Raw genomic sequence first — 23,310 nt, forward strand, 5'->3', positions numbered from 1 at the left:
TCGAACTCACAGCCTCGGCATTTCTCGCAGATACTGCCTTATAAGTACAGCCGGCTAACCAATTGCGCCACTGGGGACACATAAAGAATGCTTCTCATTTCGGTGCAACTGTAATTTTTAAAGACCATTTAATAAAGTAGGTTTGTTTCTACTATGTTTTAATTAAAATTTATCACTTTCAACTAATATTTTAATTTCTTGATTCAGGGTAAGCTTCCAAAATGTATTCATTTACCCAGGTGAGGATCGAACTCACAGAATCGTTATTTCTCACAGATACTGCCTTATAAGTACCGCGTGCTAACCAATTGCGCCACTGGAGACACGCAAAGAATGCTTCTCATTTCGGCGCAAGTGTAATTTTTAAAGACCATTTAATAAAGTAGGTTTTTTTCTGCTATGTTTGAATTAAAATTTATCACTTTCAACTAATATTTTAATTTCTTGATTCAGGGTAAGCTTCCAAAATGTATTCATTTCCCCAGGTGAGGATCGAACTCACAGCCTCGGCATTTCTCGCAGATACTGCCTTATAAGTACCGCGTGCTAACCAATTGCGCCAATGGGGACACATAAAGAATGCTTCTCATTTCGGTGCAACTGTAATTTTTAAAGACCATTTAATAAAGTAGGTTTGTTTCTGCTATGTTTTAATTAAAATTTATGACTTTCAACTAATATTTTAATTTCTTGATTCAGGGTAAGCTTCCAAAATGTATTCATTTCCCCAGGTGAGGATCAAACTCACAGCCTCGGCATTTCTCGCAGATACTGCCTTATAAGTACCGCGCGCAAACCAATTGCGCTACTGGGGACACATAATGAATGCTTCTCATTTTGCTGCAACTGTAATTTTTAAAGACCATTTCATAAAGTATTTTTGTTTCTGCTATGTTTTAATTAAAATTTATCACTTTCAACAAATATTTTAATTTCTTGATTCAGATTACGCTTCCAAAATATATTCATTTCCCCAGGGAGGATCAAACTCACAGCATCGGCATTTCTCGCAGATACTGCCTTATCAGTACCGCGTGCTAACCAATTGCGCCACTTGGGACACATAATGAACGCTTCTCATTTCGGTGCAACTGTAATTTTTAAAGACCATTTAATAAAGTAGGTTTGTTTCTGCTATGTTTTAATTAAAATTTATCACTTTCAACAAATATTTTAATTTCTTGATTCAGATTACGCTTCCAAAATATATTCATTTCCCCAGGGAGGATCAAACTCACAGCATCGGCATTTCTCGCAGATACTGCCTTATCAGTACCGCGTGCTAACCAATTGCGCCACTTGGGACACATAATGAACGCTTCTCATTTCGGTGCAACTGTAATTTTTAAAGACCATTTAATAAAGTAGGTTTGTTTCTGCTATGTTTTAATTAAAATTTATCACTTTCAACTAATATTTTAATTTCTTGATTCTTGGTAAGCTTCCAAAACGTATTCATTTCCCCAGGTGAGGATCGAACTCATGGCCTCGGCATTTCTCGCAGATACAGCCTTATAAGTACCGCGTGCCAACCAATTGCGCCACTGGGGACACGCAAAGAATGCTTCTCATTTCGGTGCAAGTGTAATTTTTAAAGACCATTTAATAAAGTAGGTTTGTTTCTGCTATGTTTTAATTAAAATTTATCACTTTCAACAAATATTTTAATTTCTTGATTCACATTAAGCTTCCAAAATGTATTCATTTCCCCAGGTGAGGATCGAACTCACAGCCTCGGCATTACTCGCAGATACTGCCTCATAAGTACCGCGCGCTAACCAATTGCGCCACTGCGGACACATAAAGAATGCTTCTCATTTCGGTTCAACTGTAATTTTTAAAGACCATTTAATAAAGTAGGTTTTTTTCTGCTATGTTTGAATTAAAATTTATCACTTTCAATAATATTTTAATTTCTTGATTCAGTGTAAGCTTCCAAAATGTATTCATTTCCCCAGGTGAGGATCGAACTCACAGCCTCGGCATTTCTCGCAGATACTGCCTTATAAGTACCGCGTGCTAACCAATTGCGCCAATGGGGACACATAAAGAATGCTTCTCATTTCGGTGCAACTGTAATTTTTAAAGACCATTTAATAATGTAGGTTTGTTTCTGCTATGTTTTAATTAAAATTTATCACTTTCAACTAATATTTTAATTTCTTGATTCAGGGTAAGCTTCCAAAATGTATTCATTTCCCCTGGTGAGGATCGAACTCACAGCCTCGGCATTTCTCGCAGATCCTGCCTTATAAGTACCGCGTGCTAACCAATTGCGCCAATGGGGACACATAAAGAATGCTTCTCATTTCGGTGCAACTGTAATTTTTAAAGACCATTTAATAAAGTAGGTTTGTTTCTGCTATGTTTGAATTAAAATTTATCACTTTCAACTAATATTTTAATTTCTTGATTCAGGGTAAGCTTCCAAAATGCATTCATTTCCCCAGGTGAGTTTCGAACTCACATCCTCGGCATTTCTCGCAGATACTGCCTTAAAAGTACCGCGCGCTAACCAATTGCGCCAATGGGGACACATAAAGAATGCTTCTCATTTCGGTGCAACTGTAATTTTTAAAGACCATTTAATAAAGTAGGTTTTTTCTGCTATGTTTTAATTAAAATTTATCACTTTCAACTAATATTTTAATTTCTTGATTTAGGGTAAGCTTCCAAAAAGTATTCATTTCCCCAGGTGAGGATCGAACTCTCAGCCTCGGCATTTCTCGCAGATACTGCCTTATAAGTACCGCGCGCTAACCAATTACGCCACTGGGGACACATAATGAATGCTTCTCATTTCGGTGCAACTGTAATTTTTAAAGACCATTTAATAAAGTAGGTTTGTTTCTGCTATGTTTTAATTAAAATTTATCACTTTCAACTAATATTTTAATTTCTTGATTCTGGGTAAGCTTCCAAAACGTATTCATTTCCCCAGGTGAGGATCGAACTCATGGCCTCGGCATTTCTCGCAGATACAGCCTTATAAGTACCGCGTGCTAACCAATTGCGCCACTGGGGACACATAAAGAATGCTTCTCATTTCGGTGCAAGTGTAATTTTTAAAGACCATTTAATAAAGTAGGTTTGTTTCTGCTATGTTTTAATTAAAATTTATCACTTTCAACAAATATTTTAATTTCTTGATTCACATTAAGCTTCCAAAATGTATTCATTTCCCCAGGTGAGTATCGAACTCACAGCCTCGGCATTACTCGCAGATACTGCCTCATAAGTAACGCGCGCTAACCAATTGCGCCACTGCGGACACATAAAGAATGCTTCTCATTTCGGTTCAACTGTAATTTTTAAAGACCATTTAATAAAGTAGGTTTCTTTCTGCTATGTTTGAATTAAAATTTATCACTTTCAATAATATTTTAATTTCTTGATTCAGTGTAAGCTTCCAAAATGTATTCATTTCCCCAGGTGAGGATCGAACTCACAGCCTCGGCATTTCTCGCAGATACTGCCTTATAAGTACCGCGCGCTAACCAATTGCGCCACTGGGGACACATAAAGAATGCTTCTCATTTCGGTGCAACTGTAATTTTTAAAGACCATTTAATAATGTAGGTTTGTTTCTGCTATGTTTTAATTAAAATTTATCACTTTCAACTAATATTTTAATTTCTTCATTCTGGGTAAGCTTCCAAAACGTATTCATTTCCCCAGGTGAGGATCGAACTCACGGCCTCGGCATTTCTCGCAGATACTGCCTTATAAGTACCGCGTGCTAACCAATTGCGCCACTGGGGACACGCAAAGAACGCTTCTCATTTCGGTGCAAGTGTAATTTTTAAAGACCATTTAATAAAGTATGTTTTTTTCTGCTATTTTTTAATTAAAATTTATCACTTTCAACTAATATTTTAATTTCTTGATTCAGGGTAAGCTTCCAAAATGTATTCACTTCCCCAGGTGAGGATCGAACTCACAGCCTCGGCATTTCTCGCAGATACTGCCATATAAGTACCGCGCGCTAACCAATTGCGCCACTGGGGACACATAATGAATGCTTCTCATTTCGGTGCAACTGTAATTTTTAAAGACCATTTAATAAAGTAGGTTTGTTTCTGCTATGTTTGAATTAAAATTTATCACTTTCAACTAATATTTTAATTTCTTGATTCAGGGTAAGCTTCCAAAATGTATTCATTTCCCCTGGTGAGGATCGAACTCACAGCCTCGGCATTTCTCGCAGATCCTGCCTTATAAGTACCGCGTGCTAACCAATTGCGCCAATGGGGACACATAAAGAATGCTTCTCATTTCGGTGCAACTGTAATTTTTAAAGACCATTTAATAAAGTAGGTTTGTTTCTGCTATGTTTGAATTAAAATTTATCACTTTCAACTAATATTTTAATTTCTTGATTCAGGTAAGCTTCCAAAATGCATTCATTTCCCCAGGTGAGTTTCGAACTCACATCCTCGGCATTTCTCGCAGATACTGCCTTAAAAGTACCGCGCGCTAACCAATTGCGCCAATGGGGACACATAAAGAATGCTTCTCATTTCGGTGCAACTGTAATTTTTAAAGACCATTTAATAAAGTAGGTTTTTTTCTGCTATGTTTTAATTAAAATTTATCACTTTCAACAAATATTTTAATTTCTTGATTCAGGGTAAGCTTCCAAAATGTATTCATTTCCCCAGGTGAGGATCGAACTCACAGCCTCGGCATTTCTCGCAGATACTGCCTTATAAGTACAGCCGGCTAACCGATTGCGCCACTGGGGACACATAAAGAATGCTTCTCATTTCGGTGCAACTGTAATTTTTAAAGACCATTTAATAAAGTAGGTTTGTTTCTGCTATGTTTTAATTAAAATTTATGACTTTCAACTAATATTTTAATTTCTTGATTCAGGGTAAGCTTCCAAAATGTATTCATTTCCCCAGGTGAGGATCAAACTCACAGCCTCGGCATTTCTCGCAGATACTGCCTTATAAGTACCGCGCGCAAACCAATTGCGCTACTGGGGACACATAATGAATGCTTCTCATTTTCCTGCAACTGTAATTTTTAAAGACCATTTCATAAAGTATTTTTGTTTATGCTATTTTTTAATTAAAATTTATCACTTTCAACAAATATTTTAATTTCTTGATTCAGATTACGCTTCCAAAATATATTCATTTCCCCAGGGAGGATCAAACTCACAGCATCGGCATTTCTCGCAGATACTGCCTTATCAGTACCGCGTGCTAACCAATTGCGCCACTTGGGACACATAATGAACGCTTCTCATTTCGGTGCAACTGTAATTTTTAAAGACCATTTAATAAAGTAGGTTTTTTCTGCTATGTTTTAATTAAAATTTATCACTTTCAACTAATATTTTAATTTCTTGATTTAGGGTAAGCTTCCAAAAAGTATTAATTTCCCCAGGTGAGGATCGAACTCTCAGCCTCGGCATTTCTCGCAGATACTGCCTTATAAGTACCGCGCGCTAACCAATTACGCCACTGGGGACACATAATGAATGCTTCTCATTTCTGTGCAACTGTAATTTTTAAAGACCATTTAATAAAATAGGTTTGTTTCTGCTATGTTTTAATTAAAATTTATGACTTTCAACAAATATTTTAATTTCTTGATTCAGATTAAGCTTCCAAACTGTATTCATTTCCCCAGGTGAGGATCGATCTCACAGCCTCGGCATTTCTCGCAGATACTGCCTTATAAGTACCGCGCGCTAACCAATTGCGCCACTGGGGACACATAAAGAATGCTTCTCATTTCGGTTCAGGTGTAATTTTTAAAGACCATTTAATAAAGTAGGTTTGTTTCTGCTATGTTTTAATTAAAATTTATCACTTTCAACAAATATTTTAATTTCTTGATTCAGATTAAGCTTCCAAAATGTATTCATTTCCCCAGGTGAGGATCGAACTCACAGCCTCGGCATTACTCGCAGATACTGCCTTATAAGTACCGCGCGCTAACCAATTGCGCCACTGGGGACACATAAAGAATGCTTCTCATTTCGGTTCAAGTGTAATTTTTAAAGACCATTTAATAAAGTAGGTTTGTTTCTGCTATGTTTTAATTAAAATTTATCACTTTCAACTAATATTTTAATTTCTTGATTCAGGGTAAGCTTCCAAAATGTATTCATTTACCCAGGTGAGGATCGAACTCACAGAATCGGCATTTCTCGCAGATACTGCCTTATAAGTACCGCGTGCTAACCAATTGCGCCACTGGGGACACGCAAAGAATGCTTCTCATTTCGGCGCAAGTGTAATTTTTAAAGACCATTTAATAAAGTAGATTTTTTCTGCTATGTTTTAATTAAAATTTATCACTTTCAACAAATATTTTAATTTCTTGATTCACATTAAGCTTCCAAAATGTATTCATTTCCCCAGGTGAGGATCGAACTCACAGCCTCGGCATTACTCGCAGATACTGCCTCATAAGTACCGCGCGCTAACCAATTGCGCCACTGCGGACACATAAAGAATGCTTCTCATTTCGGTTCAACTGTAATTTTTAAAGACCATTTAATAAAGTAGGTTTTTTTCTGCTATGTTTGAATTAAAATTTATCACTTTCAATAATATTTTAATTTCTTGATTCAGTGTAAGCTTCCAAAATGTATTCATTTCCCCAGGTGAGGATCGAACTCACAGCCTCGGCATTTCTCGCAGATACTGCCTTATAAATACCGCGTGCTAACCAATTGCGCCACTGGGGACACGCAAAGAACGCTTCTCATTTCGGTGCAAGTGTAATTTTTAAAGACCATTTAATAAAGTAGGTTTTTTTCTGCTATTTTTTAATTAAAATTTATCACTTTCAACTAATATTTTAATTTCTTGATTCAGGGTAAGCTTCCAAAATGTTTTCACTTCCCCAGGTGAGGATCGAACTCACAGCCTCGCCATTTCTCGCTGATACTGCCTTATAAGTACCGCGAGCTAACCAATTGCGCCACTGGGGACACATATAAATGCTTCTCATTTCGGTGCAACTGTAATTTTTAAAGACCATTTAATAAAGTAGGTTTGTTTCTATTATGTTTTAATTAAAATTTATCACTTTCAACTAATATTTTAATTTCTTGATTCAGGGTAAGCTTCCAAAATGTATTCATTTACCCAGGTGAGGATCGAACTCACAGAATCGGCATTTCTCGCAGATACTGCCTTATAAGTACCGCGTGCTAACCAATTGCGCCACTGGGGACACGCAAAGAATGCTTCTCATTTCGGCGCAAGTGTAATTTTTAAAGACCATTTAATAAAGTAGATTTTTTCTGCTATGTTTTAATTAAAATTCATCACTTTCAACAAATATTTTAATTTCTTGATTCACATTAAGCTTCCAAAATGTATTCATTTCCCCAGGTGAGGATCGAACTCACAGCCTCGGCATTACTCGCAGATACTGCCTCATAAGTACCGCGCGCTAACCAATTGCGCCACTGCGGACACATAAAGAATGCTTCTCATTTCGGTTCAACTGTAATTTTTAAAGACCATTTAATAAAGTAGGTTTTTTTCTGCTATGTTTGAATTAAAATTTATCACTTTCAATAATATTTTAATTTCTTGATTCAGTGTAAGCTTCCAAAATGTATTCATTTCCCCAGGTGAGGATCGAACTCACAGCCTCGGCATTTCTCGCAGATACTGCCTTATAAGTACCGCGCGCTAACCAATTGCGCCACTGGGGACACATAAAGAATGCTTCTCATTTCGGTGCAACTGTAATTTTTAAAGACCATTTAATAATGTAGGTTTGTTTCTGCTATGTTTTAATTAAAATTTATCACTTTCAACTAATATTTTAATTTCTTCATTCTGGGTAAGCTTCCAAAACGTATTCATTTCCCCAGGTGAGGATCGAACTCACGGCCTCGGCATTTCTCGCAGATACTGCCTTATAAGTACCGCGTGCTAACCAATTGCGCCACTGGGGACACGCAAAGAACGCTTCTCATTTCGGTGCAAGTGTAATTTTTAAAGACCATTTAATAAAGTAGGTTTTTTTCTGCTATTTTTTAATTAAAATTTATCACTTTCAACTAATATTTTAATTTCTTGATTCAGGGTAAGCTTCCAAAATGTATTCACTTCCCCAGGTGAGGATCGAACTCACAGCCTCGGCATTTCTCGCAGATACTGCCATATAAGTACCGCGCGCTAACCAATTGCGCCACTGGGGACACATAATGAATGCTTCTCATTTCGGTGCAACTGTAATTTTTAAAGACCATTTAATAAAGTAGGTTTGTTTCTGCTATGTTTGAATTAAAATTTATCACTTTCAACTAATATTTTAATTTCTTGATTCAGGGTAAGCTTCCAAAATGTATTCATTTCCCCTGGTGAGGATCGAACTCACAGCCTCGGCATTTCTCGCAGATCCTGCCTTATAAGTACCGCGTGCTAACCAATTGCGCCAATGGGGACACATAAAGAATGCTTCTCATTTCGGTGCAACTGAAATTTTTAAAGACCATTTAATAAAGTAGGTTTGTTTCTGCTATGTTTGAATTAAAAGTTATCACTTTCAACTAATATTTTAATTTCTTGATTCAGGGTAAGCTTCCAAAATGCATTCATTTCCCCAGGTGAGTTTCGAACTCACATCCTCGGCATTTCTCGCAGATACTGCCTTAAAAGTACCGCGCGCTAACCAATTGCGCCAATGGGGACACATAAAGAATGCTTCTCATTTCGGTGCAACTGTAATTTTTAAAGACCATTTAATAAAGTAGGTTTTTTCTGCTATGTTTTAATTAAAATTTATCACTTTCAACTAATATTTTAATTTCTTGATTTATTGTAAGCTTCCAAAAAGTATTAATTTCCCCAGGTGAGGATCGAACTCTCAGCCTCGGCATTTCTCGCAGATACTGCCTTATAAGTACCGCGCGCTAACCAATTACGCCACTGGGGACACATAATGAATGCTTCTCATTTCTGTGCAACTGTAATTTTTAAAGACCATTTAATAAAATAGGTTTGTTTCTGCTATGTTTTAATTAAAATTTATGACTTTCAACAAATATTTTAATTTCTTGATTCAGATTAAGCTTCCAAAATGTATTCATTTCCCCAGGTGAGGATCGAACTCACAGCCTCGGCATTTCTCGCAGATACTGCCTTATAAGTACCGCGCGCTAACCAATTGCGCCACTGGGGACACATAAAGAATGCTTCTCATTTCGGTTCAGGTGTAATTTTTAAAGACCATTTAATAAAGTAGGTTTGTTTCTGCTATGTTTTAATTAAAATTTATCACTTTCAACAAATATTTTAATTTCTTGAATCAGATTAAGCTTCCAAAATGTATTCATTTCCCCAGGTGAGGATCGAACTCACAGCCTCGGCATTACTCGCAGATACTGCCTTATAAGTACCGCGCGCTAACCAATTGCGCCACTGGGGACACATAAAGAATGCTTCTCATTTCGGTTCAAGTGTAATTTTTAAAGACCATTTAATAAAGTAGGTTTGTTTCTGCTATGTTTTAATTAAAATTTATCACTTTCAACTAATATTTTAATTTCTTGATTCAGGGTAAGCTTCCAAAATGTATTCATTTCCCCAGGTGAGGATCGAACTCACAGCCTCGCCATTTCTCGCTGATACTGCCTTATAAGTACCGCGCGCTAACCAATTGCGCCACTGGGGACACATAAAGAATGCTTCTCATTTCGGTTCAAGTGTAATTTTTAAAGACCATTTAATAAAGTAGGTTTGTTTCTGCTATGTTTTAATTAAAATTTATCACTTTCAACTAATATTTTAATTTCTTGATTCAGGGTAAGCTTCCAAAATGTATTCATTTCCCCAGGTGAGGATCGAACTCACAGCCTCGCCATTTCTCGCTGATACTGCCTTATAAGTACCGCGAGCTAACCAATTGCGCCACTGGGGACACATATAAATGCTTCTCATTTCGGTGCAACTGTAATTTTTAAAGACCATTTAATAAAGTAGGTTTGTTTCTACTATGTTTTAATTAAAATTTATCACTTTCAACTAATATTTTAATTTCTTGATTCAGGGTAAGCTTCCAAAATGTATTCATTTCCCCAGGTGAGGATCGAACTCACAGCCTCGCCATTTCTCGCTGATACTGCCTTATAAGTACCGCGAGCTAACCAATTGCGCCACTGGGGACACATATAAATGCTTCTCATTTCGGTGCAACTGTAATTTTTAAAGACCATTTAATAAAGTAGGTTTGTTTCTACTATGTTTTAATTAAAATTTATCACTTTCAACTAATATTTTAATTTCTTGATTCAGGTTAAGCTTCCAAAATGTATTCATTTACCCAGGTGAGGATCGAACTCACAGAATCGGCATTTCTCGCAGATACTGCCTTATAAGTACCGCGTGCTAACGAATTGCGCCACTGGGGACACGCAAAGAATGCTTCTCATTTCGGCGCAAGTGTAATTTTTAAAGACCATTTAATAAAGTAGATTTTTTCTGCTATGTTTTAATTAAAATTTATCACTTTCAACTAATATTTTAATTTCTTGATTCTAGGTAAGCTTCCAAAACGTATTCATTTCCCCAGGTGTGGATCGAACTCACGGCCTCGGCATTTCTCGCAGATACTGCCTTATGAGTACAGCGTGCTAACCAATTGCGCCACTGGGGACACGCAAAGAACGCTTCTCATTTCGGTGCAAGTGTAATTTTTAAAGACCATTTAATAAAGTAGGTTTTTTTCTGCTATGTTTTAATTAAAATTTATCACTTTCAACTAATATTTTAATTTCTTGATTCAGGGTAAGCTTCCAAAATGTATTCATTTCCCCAGGTGAGGATCGAACTCACAGCCCCGGCATTTCTCGCAGATACTGCCTTATAAGTACCGCGCGCTAACCAATTGCGCCACTGGGGACACATAATGAATGCTTCTCATTTCGGTGCAACTGTAATTTTTAAAGACCATTTAATAATGTAGGTTTGTTTCTGCTATGTTTTAATTAAAATTTATCACTTTCAACAAATATTTTAATTTCTTGATTCAGGGTAAGCTTCCAAAATGTATTCTTTTCCCCAGGTGAGGATCGAACTCACAGCCTCGGCATATCTCGCAGATACTGCCTTATAAGTACCGCGCGCTAACCAATTGCGCCACTGGGGACACATAAAGAATGCTTCTCATTTCGGTGCAAGTGTAATTTTTAAAGACCATTTAATAAAGTAGGTTTTTTTCTGCTATGTTTTAATTAAAAATTATCACTTTCAACTAATATTTTAATTTCTTGATTCTGGGTAAGCTTCCAATACGTATTCATTTCCCCAGGTGAGGATCGAACTCACGGCCTCGGCATTTCTCGCAGATACTGCCTTATAAGTACCGCGTGCTAACCAATTGCGCCACTGGGGACACGCAAAGAACGCTTCTCATTTCGGTTCAAGTGTAATTTTTAAAGACCATTTAATAAAGTAGGTTTTTTTCTGCTATGTTTTAATTAAAATTTATCACTTTCAACTAATATTTTAATTTCTTGATTCAGGGTAAGCTTCCATAATGTATTCACTTTCCCAGGTGAGGATCGAACTAACAGCCTCGGCATTTCTCGCAGATACTGCCTTATAAGTACCGCGCGCTAACCAATTGCGCCACTAGGGACACATAATGAATGCTTCTCATTTCGGTGCAACTGTAATTTTTAAAGACCATTTAATAAAATAGGTTTGTTTCTGCTATGTTTTAATTAAAATTTATCACTTTCAACAAATATTTTAATTTCTTGATTCAGGGTAAGCTACCAATATGTATTCATTTCCCCAGGTGAGGATCGAACTCACAGCCTCGGCATTTCTCGCAGATACTGCCTTATAAGTACAGCGGGCTAACCAATTGCGCCACTGGGGACACAGAAAGAATGCTTCTCATTTCGGTGCAACTGTAATTTTTAAAGACAATTTAATAAAGTAGTTTTGTTTCTGCTATGTTTTAATTAAAATTTATCACTTTCAACTAATATTTTAATTTCTTGATTCTAGGTAAGCTTCCAAAACGTATTCATTTCCCCAGGTGAGGATCGAACTCACGGCATCGGCATTTCTCGCAGATACTGCCTTATAAGTACCGCGTGCTAACCAATTGCGCCACTGGGGACACGCAAAGAATGCTTCTCATTTCGGTGCAAGTGTAATTTTTAAAGACCATTTAATAAAGTAGGTTTTTTTCTGCTATGTTTGAATTAAAATTTATCACTTTCAACTAATATTTTAATTTCTTGATTCAGGGTAAGCTTCCAAAATCTATTCATTTCCCCAGGTGAGGATCGAACTCACAGCCTCGGCATTTCTCGCAGATACTGCCTTATAAGTACCGCGCGCTAACCAATTGCGCCACTGGGGACACATACTGAATGCTTCTCATTTCGGTGCAACTGTAATTTTTAAAGACCATTTAATAAAGTAGGTTTGTTTCTGCTATGTTTTAATTAAAATTTATCACTTTCAACAAATATTTTAATTTCTTGATTCAGATTAAGCTTCCAAAATATATTCATTTCCCCAGGGAGGATCGAACTCACAGCATCGGCATTTCTCGCAGATACTGCCTTACCAGTACCGCGTGCTAACCAATTGCGCCACTGGGGACACATACAGAATTCTTCTCATTTCGGTGCACTGTAATTTTAAAGACCATTTAATAAAATAGGTTTGTTTCTGCTATGTTTTAATTAAAATTTATCACTTTCAACTAATATTTTATTTTCTTGATTCTAGGTAAGCTTCCAAAACGTATTCATTTCCCCAGGTGTGGATCGAACTCACGGCCTCGGCATTTCTCGCAGATACTGCCTTATAAGTACCGCGTGCTAACCAATTGCGCAACTGGGGACACGCAAAGAACGCTTCTCATTTCGGTGCAAGTGTAATTTTTAAAGACCATTTAATAAAGTAGGTTTTTTTCTGCTATGTTTTAATTAAAATTTATCACTTTCAACTAATATTTTAATTTCTTGATTCAGGGTAAGCTTCCAAAATGTATTCATTTCCCCAGGTGAGGATCGAACTCACAGCCCCGGCAATTCTCGCAGATACTGCCTTATAAGTACCGCGCGCTAACCAATTGCGCCACTGGGGACACATAATGAATGCTTCTCATTTCGGTGCAACTGTAATTTTTAAAGACCATTTAATAAAGTAGGTTTTTTTCTGCTATGTTTTAATTAAAATTTATCACTTTCAACAAATATTTTAATTTCTTGATTCAGGGTTAGCTTCCAAAATGTATTCATTTCCCCAGGTGAGGATCGAACTCACAGCCTCGGCATTTCTCGCAGATACTGCCTTATAAGTACCGCGCGCTAACCAAATGCGCCACTGGGGACACATAAAGAATACTTCTCATTTCGGTGAAACTGTAATTTTTAAAGACCATTTAATAAAGTAGGTTTGTTTCTGCTATGTTTTAATTAAAATTTATCACTTTCAACTAATATTTTAATTTCTTGATTCTGGGTAAGCTTCCAATACGTATTCATTTCCCCAGGTGAGGATCGAACTCACGGCCTCGGCATTTCTCGCAGATACTGCCTTATAAGTACCGCGTGCTAACCAATTGCGCCACTGGGGACACGCAAAGAACGCTTCTCATTTCGGTGCAAGTGTAATTTTTAAAGACCATTTAATAAAGTAGGTTTTTTTCTGCTATGTTTTAATTAAAATTTATCACTTTCAACTAATATTTTAATTTCTTGATTCTAGGTAAGCTTCCAAAACGTATTCATTTCCCCAGGTGAGGATCGAACTCACGGCCTCGGCATTTCTCGCAGATACTGCCTTATAAGTACCGCGTGCTAACCAATTGCGCCACTGGGGACACGCAAAGAACGCTTCTCATTTTGGTGCAAGTGTAATTTTTAAAGACCATTTAATAAAGTAGGTTTTTTTCTGCTATGTTTTAATTAAAATTTATCACTTTCAACTAATATTTTAATTTCTTGATTCAGGGTAAGCTTCCAAAATGTATTCACTTCCCCAGGTGAGGATCGAACTCACAGCCTCGGCATTTCTCGCAGATACTGCCTTATAAGTACCGCGCGCTAACCAATTGCGCCACTGGGGACACATAATGAATGCTTCTCATTTCGGTGCAACTGTAATTTTTAAAGACCATTTAATAAAGTAGGTTTGTTTCTGCTATGTTTTAATTAAAATTTATCACTTTCAACTAATATTTTAATTTCTTGATTCTGGGTAAGCTTCCAAAACGTATTTATTTCCCCAGGTGAGGATCGAACTCATGGCCTCGGCATTTCTCGCAGATACTGCCTTATAAGTACCGCGTGCTAACCAATTGCGCCACTGGGGACACGCAAAGAATGCTTCTCATTTCGGTGCAAGTGTAATTTTTAAAGACCATTTAATAAAGTAGGTTTTTTTCTGCTATGTTTGAATTAAAATTTATCACTTTCAACTAATATTTTAATTTCTTGATTCTGGGTAAGCTTCCAAAACGTATTTATTTCCCCAGGTGAGGATCGAACTAATGGCCTCGGCATTTCTCGCAGATACTGCCTTATAATACCGCGTGCTAACCAATTGCGCCACTGGGGACACGCAAAGAATGCTTCTCATTTCGGTGCAAGTGTAATTTTTAAAGACCATTTAATAAAGTAGGTTTTTTTCTGCTATGTTTGAATTAAAATTTATCACTTTCAACTAATTTTTTAATTTCTTGATTCAGGGTAAGCTTCCAAAATCTATTCATTTCCCCAGGTGAGGATCGAACTCACGGCCTCGGCATTTCTCGCAGATACTGCCTTATAAGTACCGCGCGCTAACCAATTGCGCCACTGGGGACACATAATGAATGCTTCTCATTTCGGTGCAACTGTAATTTTTAAAGACCATTTAATAAAGTAGGTTTGTTTCTGCTATGTTTTAATTAAAATTTATCACTTTCAACAAATATTTTAATTTCTTGATTCAGATTAAGCTTCCAAAATATATTCATTTCCCCAGGGAGGATCGAACTCACAGCATCGGCATTTCTCGCAGATAGTGCCTTATCAGTACCACGTGCTAACCAATTGCGCCACTGGGGACACATAATGAACGCTTCTCATTTCGGTGCAACTGTAATTTTTAAAGACCATTTAATAAAGTAGGTTTGTTTCTGCTATTTTTTAATTAAAATTTATCACTTTCAACAAATATTTTAATTTCTTGATTCAGATTAAGCTTCCAATATGTATTCATTTCCCCAGGTGAGGATCGAACTCACAGCCTCTGCATTTCTCGCAGATACTGCCTTATAAGTACAGCGGGCTAACCAATTGCGCCACTGGGGACACATAAAGAATGCTTCTCATTTCGGTGCAACTGTAATTTTAAAGACCATTTAATAAAATAGGTTTGTTTCTGCTATGTTTTAATTAAAATTTATCACTTTCAACTAATATTTTAATTTCTTGATTCTAGGTAAGCTTCCAAAACGTATTCATTTCCCCAGGTGTGGATCGAACTCACGGCCTCGGCATTTCTCGCAGATACTGCCTTATAAGTACCGCGTGCTAACCAATTGCGCCACTGGGGACACGCAAAGAACGCTTCTCATTTCGGTGCAAGTGTAATTTTTAAAGACCATTTAATAAAGTAGGTTTTTTTCTGCTATGTTTTAATTAAAATTTATCACTTTCAACTAATATTTTAATTTCTTGATTCAGGGTAAGCTTCCAAAATGTATTCATTTCCCCAGGTGAGGATCGAACTCACAGCCCCGGCAATTCTCGCAGATACTGCCTTAACCGCGCGCTAACCAATTGCGCCACTGGGGACACATAATGAATGCTTCTCATTTCGGTGCAACTGTAATTTTTAAAGACCATTTAATAAAGTAGGTTTGTTTCTGCTATGTTTTAATTAAAATTTATCACTTTCAACAAATATTTTAAGTTCTTGATTCAGGGTAAGCTTCCAAAATGTATTCATTTCCCCAGGTGAGGATCGAACTCACAGCCTCGGCATTTCTCGCAGATACTGCCTTATAAGTACCGCGCGCTAACCAATTGCGCCACTGGGGACACATAAAGAATGCTTCTCATTTCGGTTCAAGTGTAATTTTTAAAGACCATTTAATAAAGTAGGTTTGTTTCTGCTATGTTTTAATTAAAATTTATCACTTTCAACTAATATTTTAATTTCTTGATTCAGGTTAAGCTTCCAAAATGTATTCATTTCCCCAGGTGAGGATCGAACTCACAGCCTCGCCATTTCTCGCTGATACTGCCTTATAAGTACCGCGCGCTAAACAATTGCGCCACTGGGGACACATATAAATTGTTGCATATTCAAATCAAGCAGAGGTCGGTCCCAGAGGAGCAACATAATTGGATAATCATTTTGTAACCGGAAGTACGTAGTATTTCCGGATGAATTGTCATTGGATGTTTGTTCTTTTTAAGTAAAAAGAACAGACACCGCCTGTGTGTATATACCGTAGCTGTATACTGCAAGATGCAGACCTTTTAGTTCTTCATTAAAAGAATTTGTTTTTAATCTAAATGCCTGGTCTTATTTATACTCTGCTATTTTTGTTGAGAAAAACTCCAACATAAATGCTTCTCATTTCGGTGCAACTGTAATTTTTAAAGACCATTTAATAAAGTAGGTTTGTTTCTACTATGTTTTAATTAAAATTTATCACTTTCAACTAATATTTTAATTTCTTGATTCAGGGTAAGCTTCCAAAATGTATTCATTTACCCAGGTGAGGATCGAACTCACAGAATCGGCATTTCTCGCAGATACTGCCTTATAAGTACAGCGTGCTAACCAATTGCGCCAATGGGGACACATAAAGAATGTTTCTCATTTCGGTGCAACTGTAATTTTTAAAGACCATTTAATAAAATAGGTTTGTTTCTGCTATGTTTTAATTAAAATTTATCACTTTCAACTAATATTTTAATTTCTTGATTCAGGGTAAGCTTCCAAAATGTATTCATTTCCCCAGGTGAGGATCGAACTCACAGCCCCGACATTTCTCGCAGATACTGCCTTATAAGTACCGCGCGCTAACGAATTGCGCCACTGGGGACACATAATGAATGCTTCTCATTTCGGTGCAACTGTAATTTTTAAAGACCATTTAATAAAGTAGGTTTGTTTCTGCTATGTTTTAATTAAAATTTATCACTTTCAACTAATATTTTAATTTCTTGATTCAGGTTAAGCTTCCAAAATGTATTCATTTCCCCAGGTGAGGATCGAACTCACAGCCTCGCCATTTCTCGCTGATACTGCCTTATAAGTACCGCGCGCTAAACAATTGCGCCACTGGGGACACATATAAATTGTTGCATATTCAAATCAAGCAGAGGTCGGTCCCAGAGGAGCAACATAATTGGATAATCATTTTGTAACCGGAAGTACGTAGTATTTCCGGATGAATTGTCATTGGATGTTTGTTCTTTTTAAGTAAAAAGAACAGACACCGCCTGTGTGTATTTACCGTAGCTGTATACTGCAAGATGCAGACCTTTTAGTTCTTCATTAAAAGAATTTGTTTTTAATCTAAATGCCTGGTCTTATTTATACTCTGCTATTTTTGTTGAGAAAAACTCCAACATAAATGCTTCTCATTTCGGTGCAACTGTAATTTTTAAAGACCATTTAATAAAGTAGGTTTGTTTCTACTATGTTTTAATTAAAATTTATCACTTTCAACTAATATTTGAATTTCTTGATTCAGGGTAAGCTTCCAAAATGTATTCATTTACCCAGGTGAGGATCGAACTCACAGAATCGGCATTTCTCGCAGATACTGCCTTATAAGTACAGCGTGCTAACCAATTGCGCCAATGGGGACACATAAAGAATGTTTCTCATTTCGGTGCAACTGTAATTTTTAAAGACCATTTAATAAAATAGGTTTGTTTCTGCTATGTTTTAATTAAAATTTATCACTTTCAACTAATATTTGAATTTCTTGATTCAGGGTAAGCTTCCAAAATGTATTCATTTCCCCAGGTGAGGATCGAACTCACAGCCCCGACATTTCTCGCAGATACTGCCTTATAAGTACCGCGCGCTAACCAATTGCGCCACTGGGGACACATAATGAATGCTTCTCATTTCGGTGCAACTGTAATTTTTAAAGACCATTTATTAAAGTAGGTTTGTTTCTGCTATGTTTTAATTAAAATTTATCACTTTCAACAAATATTTTAATTTCTTGATTCAGGTTAAGCTTCCAAAATGTATTCATTTCCCCAGGTGAGGATCGAACTCACAGCCTCGGCATTTCTCGCAGATACTGCCTTATAAGTACCGCGCGCTAACCAATTGCGCCACTGGGGACACATAAAGAATGCTTCTCATTTCGGTGCAACTGTAATTTTTTAAAGACCATATAATAAAGTAGGTTTGTTTCTGCTATGTTTTAATTAAAATTTATCACTTTCAACTAATATTTTAATTTCTTGATTCTGGGTAAGCTTCCAATACGTATTCATTTCCCCAGGTGAGGATCGAACTCACGGCCTCGGCATTTCTCGCAGATACTGCCTTATAAGTACCGCGTGCTACCCAATTGCGCCACTGGGGACACGCAAAGAACGCTTCTCATTTCGGTGCAAGTGTAATTTTTAAAGACCATTTAATAAAGTAGGTTTTTTTCTGCTATGTTTTAATTAAAATTTATCACTTTCAACTAATATTTTAATTTCTTGATTCAGGGTAAGCTTCCAAAATGTATTCACTTCCCCAGGTGAGGATCGAACTAACAGCCTCGGCATTTCTCGCAGATACTGCCTTATAAGTACCGCGCGCTAACCAATTGCGCCACTGGGGACACATAATGAATGCTTCTCATTTCGGTGCAACTGTAATTTTTAAAGACCATTTAATAAAATAGGTTTGTTTCTGCTATGTTTTAATTAAAATTTATCACTTTCAACTAATATTTTAATTTCTTGATTCAGGGTAAGCTTCCAATATGTATTCATTTCCCCAGGTGAGGATCGAACTCACAGCCTCGGCATCTCTCGCAGATACTGCCTTATAAGTACAGCGGGCTAACCATTTGCGCCACAGGGGACACATAAAGAATGCTTCTCATTTCGGTGCAACTGTAATTTTTAAAGACCATTTAATAAAGTAGGTTTGTTTCTGCTATGTTTTATTTAAAATTTATCACTTTCAACAAATATTTTAATTTCTTGATTCAGATTAAGCTTCCAATATGTATTCATTTCCCCAGGTGAGGATCGAACTCACAGCCTCGGCATTTCTCGCAGATACTGCCTTATAAGTACAGCGGGCTAACCAATTGCGCCACTGGGGACACATAAAGAATGCTTCTCATTTCGGTGCAACTGTAATTTTTAAAGACAATTTAATAAAGTAGGTTTGTTTCTGCTATGTTTTAATTAAAATTTATCACTTTCAACTAATATTTTAATTTCTTGATTCTAGGTAAGCTTCCAAAACGTATTCATTTCCCCAGGTGAGGATCGAACTCACGGCCTCGGCATTTCTCGCAGATACTGCCTTAGAAGTACCGCGCGCTAACCAATTGCGCCACTGGGGACACATAATGAATGCTTCTCATTTCGTTGCAACTGTAATTTTTAAAGACCATTTAATAAAGTAGGTTTGTTTCTGCTATGTTTTAATTAAAATTTATCACTTTCAACTAATATTTTAATTTCTTGATTCAGGGCAAGCTTCCAAAATGTATTCACTTCCCCAGGTGAGGATCGAACTCACAGCCTCGGCATTTCTCGCAGATACTGCCTTATAAGTACCGCGCGCTAACCAATTGCGCCACTGGGGACACATAATGAATGCTTCTCATTTCGGTGCAACTGTAATTTTTAAAGACCATTTAATAATGTAGGTATGTTTCTGCTATGTTTTAATTAAAATTTATCACTTTCAACTAATATTTTAATTTCTTGATTCTGGGTAAGCTTCCAAAACGTATTTATTTCCCCAGGTGAGGATCGAACTCATGGCCTCGGCATTTCTCGCAGATACTTCCTTATAAGTACCACGTGCTAACTGATTGCGCCACTGGGGACACGCAAAGAATGCTTCTCATTTCGGTGCAAGTGTAATTTTTAAAGACCATTTAATAAAGTAGGTTTTTTTCTGCTATGTTTGAATTAAAATTTATCACTTTCAACTAATATTTTAATTTCTTGATTCAGGGTAAGCTTCCAAAATGTATTCATTTCCCCAGGTGAGGATCGAACTCACAGCCTCGGCATTTCTCGCAGATACTGCCTTATAAGTACCACGCGCTAACCAATCTCGCCACTGGGGACACATAATGAATTCTTCTCATTTCGGTGCAACTGTAATTTTTAAAGACCATTTAATAAAGTAGGTTTGTTTCTGCTATGTTTTAATTAAAATTTATCACTTTCAACTAATATTTTAATTTCTTTATTCAGTGTAAGCTTCCAAAATGTATTCATTTCCCCAGGTGAGGATCGAACTCACAGCCTCGGCATTTCTCGCAGATACTGCCTTATAAATACCGCGCGCTAACCAATTGCGCCACTGGGGACACATAATGATTGCTTCTCATTTCGGTGCAACAGTAATTTTTAAAGACCATTTAATAAAGTAGGTTTGTTTCTGCTATGTTTTAATTAAAATTTATCACTTTCAACAAATATTTTAATTTCTTGATTCAGGGTAAGCTTCCAAAATGTATTCATTTCCCCAGGTGAGGATCGAACTCACAGCCTCGGCATTTCTCGCAGATACTGCCTTATAAGTAACGCGCGCTAACCAGTTGCGCCACTGGGGACACATAAAGAATGCTTCTCATTTCGGTGCAACTGTAATTTTTAAAGACCATTTAATAACGTAGGTTTGTTTCTGCTATGTTTTAATTAAAATTTATCACTTTCAACTAATATTTTAATTTCTTGATTCTGGGTAAGCTTCCAATACGTATTCGTTTCCCCAGGTGAGGATCGAACTCACGGCCTCGGCATTTCTCGCAGATACTGCCTTATAAGTACCGCGTGCTAACCAATTGCGCCACTGGGGACACATAATGAACGCTTCTCATTTCGGTGCAAGTGTAATTTTTAAAGACCATTTAATAAAGTAGGTTTTTTTCTGCTATGTTAAAATTAAAATTTATCACTTTCAACTAATATTTTAATTTCTTGATTCAGGGTAAGCTTCCAAAATGTATTCACTTCCCCAGGTGAGGATCGAACTCACAGCCTCGGCATTTCTCGCTGATACTGCCTTATAAGTACCGCGCGCTAACCAATTGCGCCACTCGGGGCACATAATGAATGCTTCTCATTTCGTTGCAACTGTAATTTTTAAAGACCATTTAATAAAGTAGGTTTGTTTCTGCTATGTTTTAATTAAAATTTATCACTTTCAACAAATATTTTAATTTCTTGATTCAGATTAAGCTTCCAAAACGTATTTATTTCCCCAGGTGAGGATCGAACTCATGGCCTCGGCATTTCTCGCAGATACTTCCTTATAAGTACCACGTGCTAACTAATTGCGCCACTGGGGACACGCAAAGAATGCTTCTCATTTCGGTGCAAGTGTAATTTTTAAAGACCATTTAATAAAGTAGGTTTTTTTCTGCTATGTTTGAATTAAAATTTATCACTTTCAACTAATATTTTAATTTCTTGATTCAGGGTAAGCTTCCAAAATGTATTCATTTCCCCAGGTGAGGATCGAACTCACAGCCTCGGCATTTCTCGCAGATACTGCCTTATAAGTACCACGCGCTAACCAATCTCGCCACTGGGGACACATAATGAATTCTTCTCATTTCGGTGCAACTGTAATTTTTAAAGACCATTTAATAAAGTAGGTTTGTTTCTGCTATGTTTTAATTAAAATTTATCACTTTCAACTAATATTTTAATTTCTTTATTCAGTGTAAGCTTCCAAAATGTATTCATTTCCCCAGGTGAGGATCGAACTCACAGCCTCGGCATTTCTCGCAGATACTGCCTTATAAATACCGCGCGCTAACCAATTGCGCCACTGGGGACACATAATGAATGCTTCTCATTTCGGTGCAACTGTAATTTTTAAAGACCATTTAATAAAGTAGGTTTGTTTCTGCTATGTTTTAATTAAAATTTATCACTTTCAACAAATATTTTAATTTCTTGATTCAGGGTAAGCTTCCAAAATGTATTCATTTCCCCAGGTGAGGATCGAACTCACAGCCTCGGCATTTCTCGCAGATACTGCCTTATAAGTAACGCGCGCTAACCAGTTGCGCCACTGGGGACACATAAAGAATGCTTCTCATTTTGGTGCAACTGTAATTTTTAAAGACCATTTAATAAAGTAGGTTTGTTTCTGCTATGTTTTAATTAAAATTTATCACTTTCAACTAATATTTTAATTTCTTGATTCTGGGTAAGCTTCCAATACGTATTCATTTCCCCAGGTGAGGATCGAACTCACGGCCTCGGCATTTCTCGCAGATACTGCCTTATAAGTACCGCGTGCTAACCAATTGCGCCACTGGGGACACATAATGAACGCTTCTCATTTCGGTGCAAGTGTAATTTTTAAAGACCATTTAATAAAGTAGGTTTTTTTCTGCTATGTTTTAATTAAAATTTATCACTTTCAAATAATATTTTAATTTCTTGATTCAGGGTAAGCTTCCAAAATGTATTCACTTCCCCAGGTGAGGATCGAACTCACAGCCTCGGCATTTCTCGCTGATACTGCCTTATAAGTACCGCGCGCTAACCAATTGCGCCACTCGGGGCACATAATGAATGCTTCTCATTTCGTTGCAACTGTAATTTTTAAAGACCATTTAATAAAGTAGGTTTGTTTCTGCTATGTTTTAATTAAAATTTATCACTTTCAACAAATATTTTAATTTCTTGATTCAGATTAAGCTTCCAAAATATATTCATTTCCCCAGGGAGGATCGAACTCACAGCATCGACATTTCTCGCAGATACTGCCTTATCAGTACCGCGTGCTAACCAATTGCGCCACTGGGGACACATAACGAACGCTTCTCATTTCGGTGCAACTGTAATTTTTAAAGACCATTTAATAAAGTAGGTTTGTTTCTGCTATGTTTTAATTAAAATTTATCACTTTCAACAAATATTTTAATTTCTTGATTCAGATTAAGCTTCCAATATGTATTCATTTCCCCAGGTGAGGATCGAACTCACAGCCTCGGCATTTCTCTCAGATACTGCCTTATAAGTACAGCGGGCTAACCAATTCCGCCACTGGGGACACATAAAGAATGCTTCTCATTTCGGTGCAACTGTAATTTTTAAAGACCATTTAATAAAGTAGGTTTGTTTTT

General features: G+C 36.8%; 61 non-coding genes across 61 annotated transcripts; all 61 read right to left on the bottom strand.

Annotated features, from left to right (window-relative positions):
• Positions 1-477: 477 nt before the first annotated feature.
• On the bottom strand, positions 478-569 carry Trnai-uau (transfer RNA isoleucine (anticodon UAU)). Its single transcript is given in 2 exon segments — positions 478-513; positions 532-569. It is a non-coding gene; the product is annotated as a tRNA-Ile (tRNA).
• Positions 570-723: 154 nt separating this feature from the next.
• Trnai-uau (transfer RNA isoleucine (anticodon UAU)) lies at positions 724-815 on the bottom strand. Its single transcript is given in 2 exon segments — positions 724-759; positions 778-815. It is a non-coding gene; the product is annotated as a tRNA-Ile (tRNA).
• Positions 816-1,705: 890 nt separating this feature from the next.
• Positions 1,706-1,797, bottom strand: Trnai-uau (transfer RNA isoleucine (anticodon UAU)). The gene is given in 2 exon segments: positions 1,706-1,741; positions 1,760-1,797. It is a non-coding gene; the product is annotated as a tRNA-Ile (tRNA).
• A 153-nt stretch (positions 1,798-1,950) lies between these two features.
• Trnai-uau (transfer RNA isoleucine (anticodon UAU)) lies at positions 1,951-2,042 on the bottom strand. Its single transcript is given in 2 exon segments — positions 1,951-1,986; positions 2,005-2,042. It is a non-coding gene; the product is annotated as a tRNA-Ile (tRNA).
• A 645-nt stretch (positions 2,043-2,687) lies between these two features.
• On the bottom strand, positions 2,688-2,779 carry Trnai-uau (transfer RNA isoleucine (anticodon UAU)). The gene is given in 2 exon segments: positions 2,688-2,723; positions 2,742-2,779. It is a non-coding gene; the product is annotated as a tRNA-Ile (tRNA).
• Positions 2,780-2,933: 154 nt separating this feature from the next.
• On the bottom strand, positions 2,934-3,025 carry Trnai-uau (transfer RNA isoleucine (anticodon UAU)). Its single transcript is given in 2 exon segments — positions 2,934-2,969; positions 2,988-3,025. It is a non-coding gene; the product is annotated as a tRNA-Ile (tRNA).
• Positions 3,026-3,424: 399 nt separating this feature from the next.
• Positions 3,425-3,516, bottom strand: Trnai-uau (transfer RNA isoleucine (anticodon UAU)). The gene is given in 2 exon segments: positions 3,425-3,460; positions 3,479-3,516. It is a non-coding gene; the product is annotated as a tRNA-Ile (tRNA).
• A 154-nt stretch (positions 3,517-3,670) lies between these two features.
• Positions 3,671-3,762, bottom strand: Trnai-uau (transfer RNA isoleucine (anticodon UAU)). The gene is given in 2 exon segments: positions 3,671-3,706; positions 3,725-3,762. It is a non-coding gene; the product is annotated as a tRNA-Ile (tRNA).
• A 154-nt stretch (positions 3,763-3,916) lies between these two features.
• Positions 3,917-4,008, bottom strand: Trnai-uau (transfer RNA isoleucine (anticodon UAU)). Its single transcript is given in 2 exon segments — positions 3,917-3,952; positions 3,971-4,008. It is a non-coding gene; the product is annotated as a tRNA-Ile (tRNA).
• Positions 4,009-4,899: 891 nt separating this feature from the next.
• On the bottom strand, positions 4,900-4,991 carry Trnai-uau (transfer RNA isoleucine (anticodon UAU)). Its single transcript is given in 2 exon segments — positions 4,900-4,935; positions 4,954-4,991. It is a non-coding gene; the product is annotated as a tRNA-Ile (tRNA).
• Positions 4,992-5,389: 398 nt separating this feature from the next.
• Positions 5,390-5,481, bottom strand: Trnai-uau (transfer RNA isoleucine (anticodon UAU)). Its single transcript is given in 2 exon segments — positions 5,390-5,425; positions 5,444-5,481. It is a non-coding gene; the product is annotated as a tRNA-Ile (tRNA).
• Positions 5,482-5,635: 154 nt separating this feature from the next.
• Trnai-uau (transfer RNA isoleucine (anticodon UAU)) lies at positions 5,636-5,727 on the bottom strand. The gene is given in 2 exon segments: positions 5,636-5,671; positions 5,690-5,727. It is a non-coding gene; the product is annotated as a tRNA-Ile (tRNA).
• Positions 5,728-5,881: 154 nt separating this feature from the next.
• Trnai-uau (transfer RNA isoleucine (anticodon UAU)) lies at positions 5,882-5,973 on the bottom strand. The gene is given in 2 exon segments: positions 5,882-5,917; positions 5,936-5,973. It is a non-coding gene; the product is annotated as a tRNA-Ile (tRNA).
• A 399-nt stretch (positions 5,974-6,372) lies between these two features.
• Positions 6,373-6,464, bottom strand: Trnai-uau (transfer RNA isoleucine (anticodon UAU)). The gene is given in 2 exon segments: positions 6,373-6,408; positions 6,427-6,464. It is a non-coding gene; the product is annotated as a tRNA-Ile (tRNA).
• A 153-nt stretch (positions 6,465-6,617) lies between these two features.
• On the bottom strand, positions 6,618-6,709 carry Trnai-uau (transfer RNA isoleucine (anticodon UAU)). The gene is given in 2 exon segments: positions 6,618-6,653; positions 6,672-6,709. It is a non-coding gene; the product is annotated as a tRNA-Ile (tRNA).
• A 154-nt stretch (positions 6,710-6,863) lies between these two features.
• On the bottom strand, positions 6,864-6,955 carry Trnai-uau (transfer RNA isoleucine (anticodon UAU)). Its single transcript is given in 2 exon segments — positions 6,864-6,899; positions 6,918-6,955. It is a non-coding gene; the product is annotated as a tRNA-Ile (tRNA).
• A 398-nt stretch (positions 6,956-7,353) lies between these two features.
• Trnai-uau (transfer RNA isoleucine (anticodon UAU)) lies at positions 7,354-7,445 on the bottom strand. Its single transcript is given in 2 exon segments — positions 7,354-7,389; positions 7,408-7,445. It is a non-coding gene; the product is annotated as a tRNA-Ile (tRNA).
• Positions 7,446-7,598: 153 nt separating this feature from the next.
• Positions 7,599-7,690, bottom strand: Trnai-uau (transfer RNA isoleucine (anticodon UAU)). The gene is given in 2 exon segments: positions 7,599-7,634; positions 7,653-7,690. It is a non-coding gene; the product is annotated as a tRNA-Ile (tRNA).
• A 154-nt stretch (positions 7,691-7,844) lies between these two features.
• Positions 7,845-7,936, bottom strand: Trnai-uau (transfer RNA isoleucine (anticodon UAU)). Its single transcript is given in 2 exon segments — positions 7,845-7,880; positions 7,899-7,936. It is a non-coding gene; the product is annotated as a tRNA-Ile (tRNA).
• Positions 7,937-8,090: 154 nt separating this feature from the next.
• Positions 8,091-8,182, bottom strand: Trnai-uau (transfer RNA isoleucine (anticodon UAU)). Its single transcript is given in 2 exon segments — positions 8,091-8,126; positions 8,145-8,182. It is a non-coding gene; the product is annotated as a tRNA-Ile (tRNA).
• Positions 8,183-8,827: 645 nt separating this feature from the next.
• Trnai-uau (transfer RNA isoleucine (anticodon UAU)) lies at positions 8,828-8,919 on the bottom strand. Its single transcript is given in 2 exon segments — positions 8,828-8,863; positions 8,882-8,919. It is a non-coding gene; the product is annotated as a tRNA-Ile (tRNA).
• A 154-nt stretch (positions 8,920-9,073) lies between these two features.
• Positions 9,074-9,165, bottom strand: Trnai-uau (transfer RNA isoleucine (anticodon UAU)). The gene is given in 2 exon segments: positions 9,074-9,109; positions 9,128-9,165. It is a non-coding gene; the product is annotated as a tRNA-Ile (tRNA).
• A 154-nt stretch (positions 9,166-9,319) lies between these two features.
• Positions 9,320-9,411, bottom strand: Trnai-uau (transfer RNA isoleucine (anticodon UAU)). Its single transcript is given in 2 exon segments — positions 9,320-9,355; positions 9,374-9,411. It is a non-coding gene; the product is annotated as a tRNA-Ile (tRNA).
• Positions 9,412-9,565: 154 nt separating this feature from the next.
• Trnai-uau (transfer RNA isoleucine (anticodon UAU)) lies at positions 9,566-9,657 on the bottom strand. The gene is given in 2 exon segments: positions 9,566-9,601; positions 9,620-9,657. It is a non-coding gene; the product is annotated as a tRNA-Ile (tRNA).
• A 154-nt stretch (positions 9,658-9,811) lies between these two features.
• Positions 9,812-9,903, bottom strand: Trnai-uau (transfer RNA isoleucine (anticodon UAU)). The gene is given in 2 exon segments: positions 9,812-9,847; positions 9,866-9,903. It is a non-coding gene; the product is annotated as a tRNA-Ile (tRNA).
• A 153-nt stretch (positions 9,904-10,056) lies between these two features.
• On the bottom strand, positions 10,057-10,148 carry Trnai-uau (transfer RNA isoleucine (anticodon UAU)). The gene is given in 2 exon segments: positions 10,057-10,092; positions 10,111-10,148. It is a non-coding gene; the product is annotated as a tRNA-Ile (tRNA).
• Positions 10,149-10,792: 644 nt separating this feature from the next.
• Positions 10,793-10,884, bottom strand: Trnai-uau (transfer RNA isoleucine (anticodon UAU)). Its single transcript is given in 2 exon segments — positions 10,793-10,828; positions 10,847-10,884. It is a non-coding gene; the product is annotated as a tRNA-Ile (tRNA).
• Positions 10,885-11,038: 154 nt separating this feature from the next.
• Trnai-uau (transfer RNA isoleucine (anticodon UAU)) lies at positions 11,039-11,130 on the bottom strand. The gene is given in 2 exon segments: positions 11,039-11,074; positions 11,093-11,130. It is a non-coding gene; the product is annotated as a tRNA-Ile (tRNA).
• A 154-nt stretch (positions 11,131-11,284) lies between these two features.
• Positions 11,285-11,376, bottom strand: Trnai-uau (transfer RNA isoleucine (anticodon UAU)). The gene is given in 2 exon segments: positions 11,285-11,320; positions 11,339-11,376. It is a non-coding gene; the product is annotated as a tRNA-Ile (tRNA).
• Positions 11,377-11,530: 154 nt separating this feature from the next.
• Trnai-uau (transfer RNA isoleucine (anticodon UAU)) lies at positions 11,531-11,622 on the bottom strand. Its single transcript is given in 2 exon segments — positions 11,531-11,566; positions 11,585-11,622. It is a non-coding gene; the product is annotated as a tRNA-Ile (tRNA).
• Positions 11,623-11,776: 154 nt separating this feature from the next.
• Positions 11,777-11,868, bottom strand: Trnai-uau (transfer RNA isoleucine (anticodon UAU)). Its single transcript is given in 2 exon segments — positions 11,777-11,812; positions 11,831-11,868. It is a non-coding gene; the product is annotated as a tRNA-Ile (tRNA).
• A 154-nt stretch (positions 11,869-12,022) lies between these two features.
• Trnai-uau (transfer RNA isoleucine (anticodon UAU)) lies at positions 12,023-12,114 on the bottom strand. Its single transcript is given in 2 exon segments — positions 12,023-12,058; positions 12,077-12,114. It is a non-coding gene; the product is annotated as a tRNA-Ile (tRNA).
• Positions 12,115-12,268: 154 nt separating this feature from the next.
• Positions 12,269-12,360, bottom strand: Trnai-uau (transfer RNA isoleucine (anticodon UAU)). The gene is given in 2 exon segments: positions 12,269-12,304; positions 12,323-12,360. It is a non-coding gene; the product is annotated as a tRNA-Ile (tRNA).
• Positions 12,361-13,003: 643 nt separating this feature from the next.
• Trnai-uau (transfer RNA isoleucine (anticodon UAU)) lies at positions 13,004-13,095 on the bottom strand. Its single transcript is given in 2 exon segments — positions 13,004-13,039; positions 13,058-13,095. It is a non-coding gene; the product is annotated as a tRNA-Ile (tRNA).
• Positions 13,096-13,249: 154 nt separating this feature from the next.
• Positions 13,250-13,341, bottom strand: Trnai-uau (transfer RNA isoleucine (anticodon UAU)). The gene is given in 2 exon segments: positions 13,250-13,285; positions 13,304-13,341. It is a non-coding gene; the product is annotated as a tRNA-Ile (tRNA).
• A 154-nt stretch (positions 13,342-13,495) lies between these two features.
• On the bottom strand, positions 13,496-13,587 carry Trnai-uau (transfer RNA isoleucine (anticodon UAU)). Its single transcript is given in 2 exon segments — positions 13,496-13,531; positions 13,550-13,587. It is a non-coding gene; the product is annotated as a tRNA-Ile (tRNA).
• A 154-nt stretch (positions 13,588-13,741) lies between these two features.
• Positions 13,742-13,833, bottom strand: Trnai-uau (transfer RNA isoleucine (anticodon UAU)). The gene is given in 2 exon segments: positions 13,742-13,777; positions 13,796-13,833. It is a non-coding gene; the product is annotated as a tRNA-Ile (tRNA).
• A 154-nt stretch (positions 13,834-13,987) lies between these two features.
• On the bottom strand, positions 13,988-14,079 carry Trnai-uau (transfer RNA isoleucine (anticodon UAU)). Its single transcript is given in 2 exon segments — positions 13,988-14,023; positions 14,042-14,079. It is a non-coding gene; the product is annotated as a tRNA-Ile (tRNA).
• Positions 14,080-14,233: 154 nt separating this feature from the next.
• On the bottom strand, positions 14,234-14,325 carry Trnai-uau (transfer RNA isoleucine (anticodon UAU)). Its single transcript is given in 2 exon segments — positions 14,234-14,269; positions 14,288-14,325. It is a non-coding gene; the product is annotated as a tRNA-Ile (tRNA).
• Positions 14,326-14,724: 399 nt separating this feature from the next.
• Trnai-uau (transfer RNA isoleucine (anticodon UAU)) lies at positions 14,725-14,816 on the bottom strand. The gene is given in 2 exon segments: positions 14,725-14,760; positions 14,779-14,816. It is a non-coding gene; the product is annotated as a tRNA-Ile (tRNA).
• A 399-nt stretch (positions 14,817-15,215) lies between these two features.
• Trnai-uau (transfer RNA isoleucine (anticodon UAU)) lies at positions 15,216-15,307 on the bottom strand. Its single transcript is given in 2 exon segments — positions 15,216-15,251; positions 15,270-15,307. It is a non-coding gene; the product is annotated as a tRNA-Ile (tRNA).
• Positions 15,308-15,460: 153 nt separating this feature from the next.
• Positions 15,461-15,552, bottom strand: Trnai-uau (transfer RNA isoleucine (anticodon UAU)). Its single transcript is given in 2 exon segments — positions 15,461-15,496; positions 15,515-15,552. It is a non-coding gene; the product is annotated as a tRNA-Ile (tRNA).
• A 395-nt stretch (positions 15,553-15,947) lies between these two features.
• Trnai-uau (transfer RNA isoleucine (anticodon UAU)) lies at positions 15,948-16,039 on the bottom strand. The gene is given in 2 exon segments: positions 15,948-15,983; positions 16,002-16,039. It is a non-coding gene; the product is annotated as a tRNA-Ile (tRNA).
• Positions 16,040-16,193: 154 nt separating this feature from the next.
• Trnai-uau (transfer RNA isoleucine (anticodon UAU)) lies at positions 16,194-16,285 on the bottom strand. Its single transcript is given in 2 exon segments — positions 16,194-16,229; positions 16,248-16,285. It is a non-coding gene; the product is annotated as a tRNA-Ile (tRNA).
• A 678-nt stretch (positions 16,286-16,963) lies between these two features.
• Positions 16,964-17,055, bottom strand: Trnai-uau (transfer RNA isoleucine (anticodon UAU)). Its single transcript is given in 2 exon segments — positions 16,964-16,999; positions 17,018-17,055. It is a non-coding gene; the product is annotated as a tRNA-Ile (tRNA).
• A 154-nt stretch (positions 17,056-17,209) lies between these two features.
• Positions 17,210-17,301, bottom strand: Trnai-uau (transfer RNA isoleucine (anticodon UAU)). Its single transcript is given in 2 exon segments — positions 17,210-17,245; positions 17,264-17,301. It is a non-coding gene; the product is annotated as a tRNA-Ile (tRNA).
• A 678-nt stretch (positions 17,302-17,979) lies between these two features.
• On the bottom strand, positions 17,980-18,071 carry Trnai-uau (transfer RNA isoleucine (anticodon UAU)). Its single transcript is given in 2 exon segments — positions 17,980-18,015; positions 18,034-18,071. It is a non-coding gene; the product is annotated as a tRNA-Ile (tRNA).
• A 154-nt stretch (positions 18,072-18,225) lies between these two features.
• On the bottom strand, positions 18,226-18,317 carry Trnai-uau (transfer RNA isoleucine (anticodon UAU)). Its single transcript is given in 2 exon segments — positions 18,226-18,261; positions 18,280-18,317. It is a non-coding gene; the product is annotated as a tRNA-Ile (tRNA).
• Positions 18,318-18,472: 155 nt separating this feature from the next.
• Trnai-uau (transfer RNA isoleucine (anticodon UAU)) lies at positions 18,473-18,564 on the bottom strand. The gene is given in 2 exon segments: positions 18,473-18,508; positions 18,527-18,564. It is a non-coding gene; the product is annotated as a tRNA-Ile (tRNA).
• Positions 18,565-18,718: 154 nt separating this feature from the next.
• On the bottom strand, positions 18,719-18,810 carry Trnai-uau (transfer RNA isoleucine (anticodon UAU)). The gene is given in 2 exon segments: positions 18,719-18,754; positions 18,773-18,810. It is a non-coding gene; the product is annotated as a tRNA-Ile (tRNA).
• Positions 18,811-19,210: 400 nt separating this feature from the next.
• On the bottom strand, positions 19,211-19,302 carry Trnai-uau (transfer RNA isoleucine (anticodon UAU)). Its single transcript is given in 2 exon segments — positions 19,211-19,246; positions 19,265-19,302. It is a non-coding gene; the product is annotated as a tRNA-Ile (tRNA).
• A 154-nt stretch (positions 19,303-19,456) lies between these two features.
• Trnar-ucu (transfer RNA arginine (anticodon UCU)) lies at positions 19,457-19,548 on the bottom strand. Its single transcript is given in 2 exon segments — positions 19,457-19,492; positions 19,511-19,548. It is a non-coding gene; the product is annotated as a tRNA-Arg (tRNA).
• A 154-nt stretch (positions 19,549-19,702) lies between these two features.
• Trnai-uau (transfer RNA isoleucine (anticodon UAU)) lies at positions 19,703-19,794 on the bottom strand. The gene is given in 2 exon segments: positions 19,703-19,738; positions 19,757-19,794. It is a non-coding gene; the product is annotated as a tRNA-Ile (tRNA).
• Positions 19,795-20,440: 646 nt separating this feature from the next.
• Trnai-uau (transfer RNA isoleucine (anticodon UAU)) lies at positions 20,441-20,532 on the bottom strand. The gene is given in 2 exon segments: positions 20,441-20,476; positions 20,495-20,532. It is a non-coding gene; the product is annotated as a tRNA-Ile (tRNA).
• Positions 20,533-20,686: 154 nt separating this feature from the next.
• Positions 20,687-20,778, bottom strand: Trnai-uau (transfer RNA isoleucine (anticodon UAU)). The gene is given in 2 exon segments: positions 20,687-20,722; positions 20,741-20,778. It is a non-coding gene; the product is annotated as a tRNA-Ile (tRNA).
• A 154-nt stretch (positions 20,779-20,932) lies between these two features.
• Positions 20,933-21,024, bottom strand: Trnai-uau (transfer RNA isoleucine (anticodon UAU)). The gene is given in 2 exon segments: positions 20,933-20,968; positions 20,987-21,024. It is a non-coding gene; the product is annotated as a tRNA-Ile (tRNA).
• Positions 21,025-21,178: 154 nt separating this feature from the next.
• On the bottom strand, positions 21,179-21,271 carry Trnai-uau (transfer RNA isoleucine (anticodon UAU)). Its single transcript is given in 2 exon segments — positions 21,179-21,214; positions 21,233-21,271. It is a non-coding gene; the product is annotated as a tRNA-Ile (tRNA).
• Positions 21,272-21,916: 645 nt separating this feature from the next.
• Trnai-uau (transfer RNA isoleucine (anticodon UAU)) lies at positions 21,917-22,008 on the bottom strand. Its single transcript is given in 2 exon segments — positions 21,917-21,952; positions 21,971-22,008. It is a non-coding gene; the product is annotated as a tRNA-Ile (tRNA).
• Positions 22,009-22,162: 154 nt separating this feature from the next.
• Positions 22,163-22,254, bottom strand: Trnai-uau (transfer RNA isoleucine (anticodon UAU)). Its single transcript is given in 2 exon segments — positions 22,163-22,198; positions 22,217-22,254. It is a non-coding gene; the product is annotated as a tRNA-Ile (tRNA).
• Positions 22,255-22,408: 154 nt separating this feature from the next.
• Positions 22,409-22,500, bottom strand: Trnai-uau (transfer RNA isoleucine (anticodon UAU)). The gene is given in 2 exon segments: positions 22,409-22,444; positions 22,463-22,500. It is a non-coding gene; the product is annotated as a tRNA-Ile (tRNA).
• A 154-nt stretch (positions 22,501-22,654) lies between these two features.
• Positions 22,655-22,747, bottom strand: Trnai-uau (transfer RNA isoleucine (anticodon UAU)). The gene is given in 2 exon segments: positions 22,655-22,690; positions 22,709-22,747. It is a non-coding gene; the product is annotated as a tRNA-Ile (tRNA).
• Positions 22,748-23,310: the final 563 nt, after the last annotated feature.

Source organism: Argiope bruennichi, chromosome 6, assembly GCF_947563725.1.
Source record: "Argiope bruennichi chromosome 6, qqArgBrue1.1, whole genome shotgun sequence".
NCBI classification, from domain to species: domain Eukaryota; kingdom Metazoa; phylum Arthropoda; class Arachnida; order Araneae; family Araneidae; genus Argiope; species Argiope bruennichi.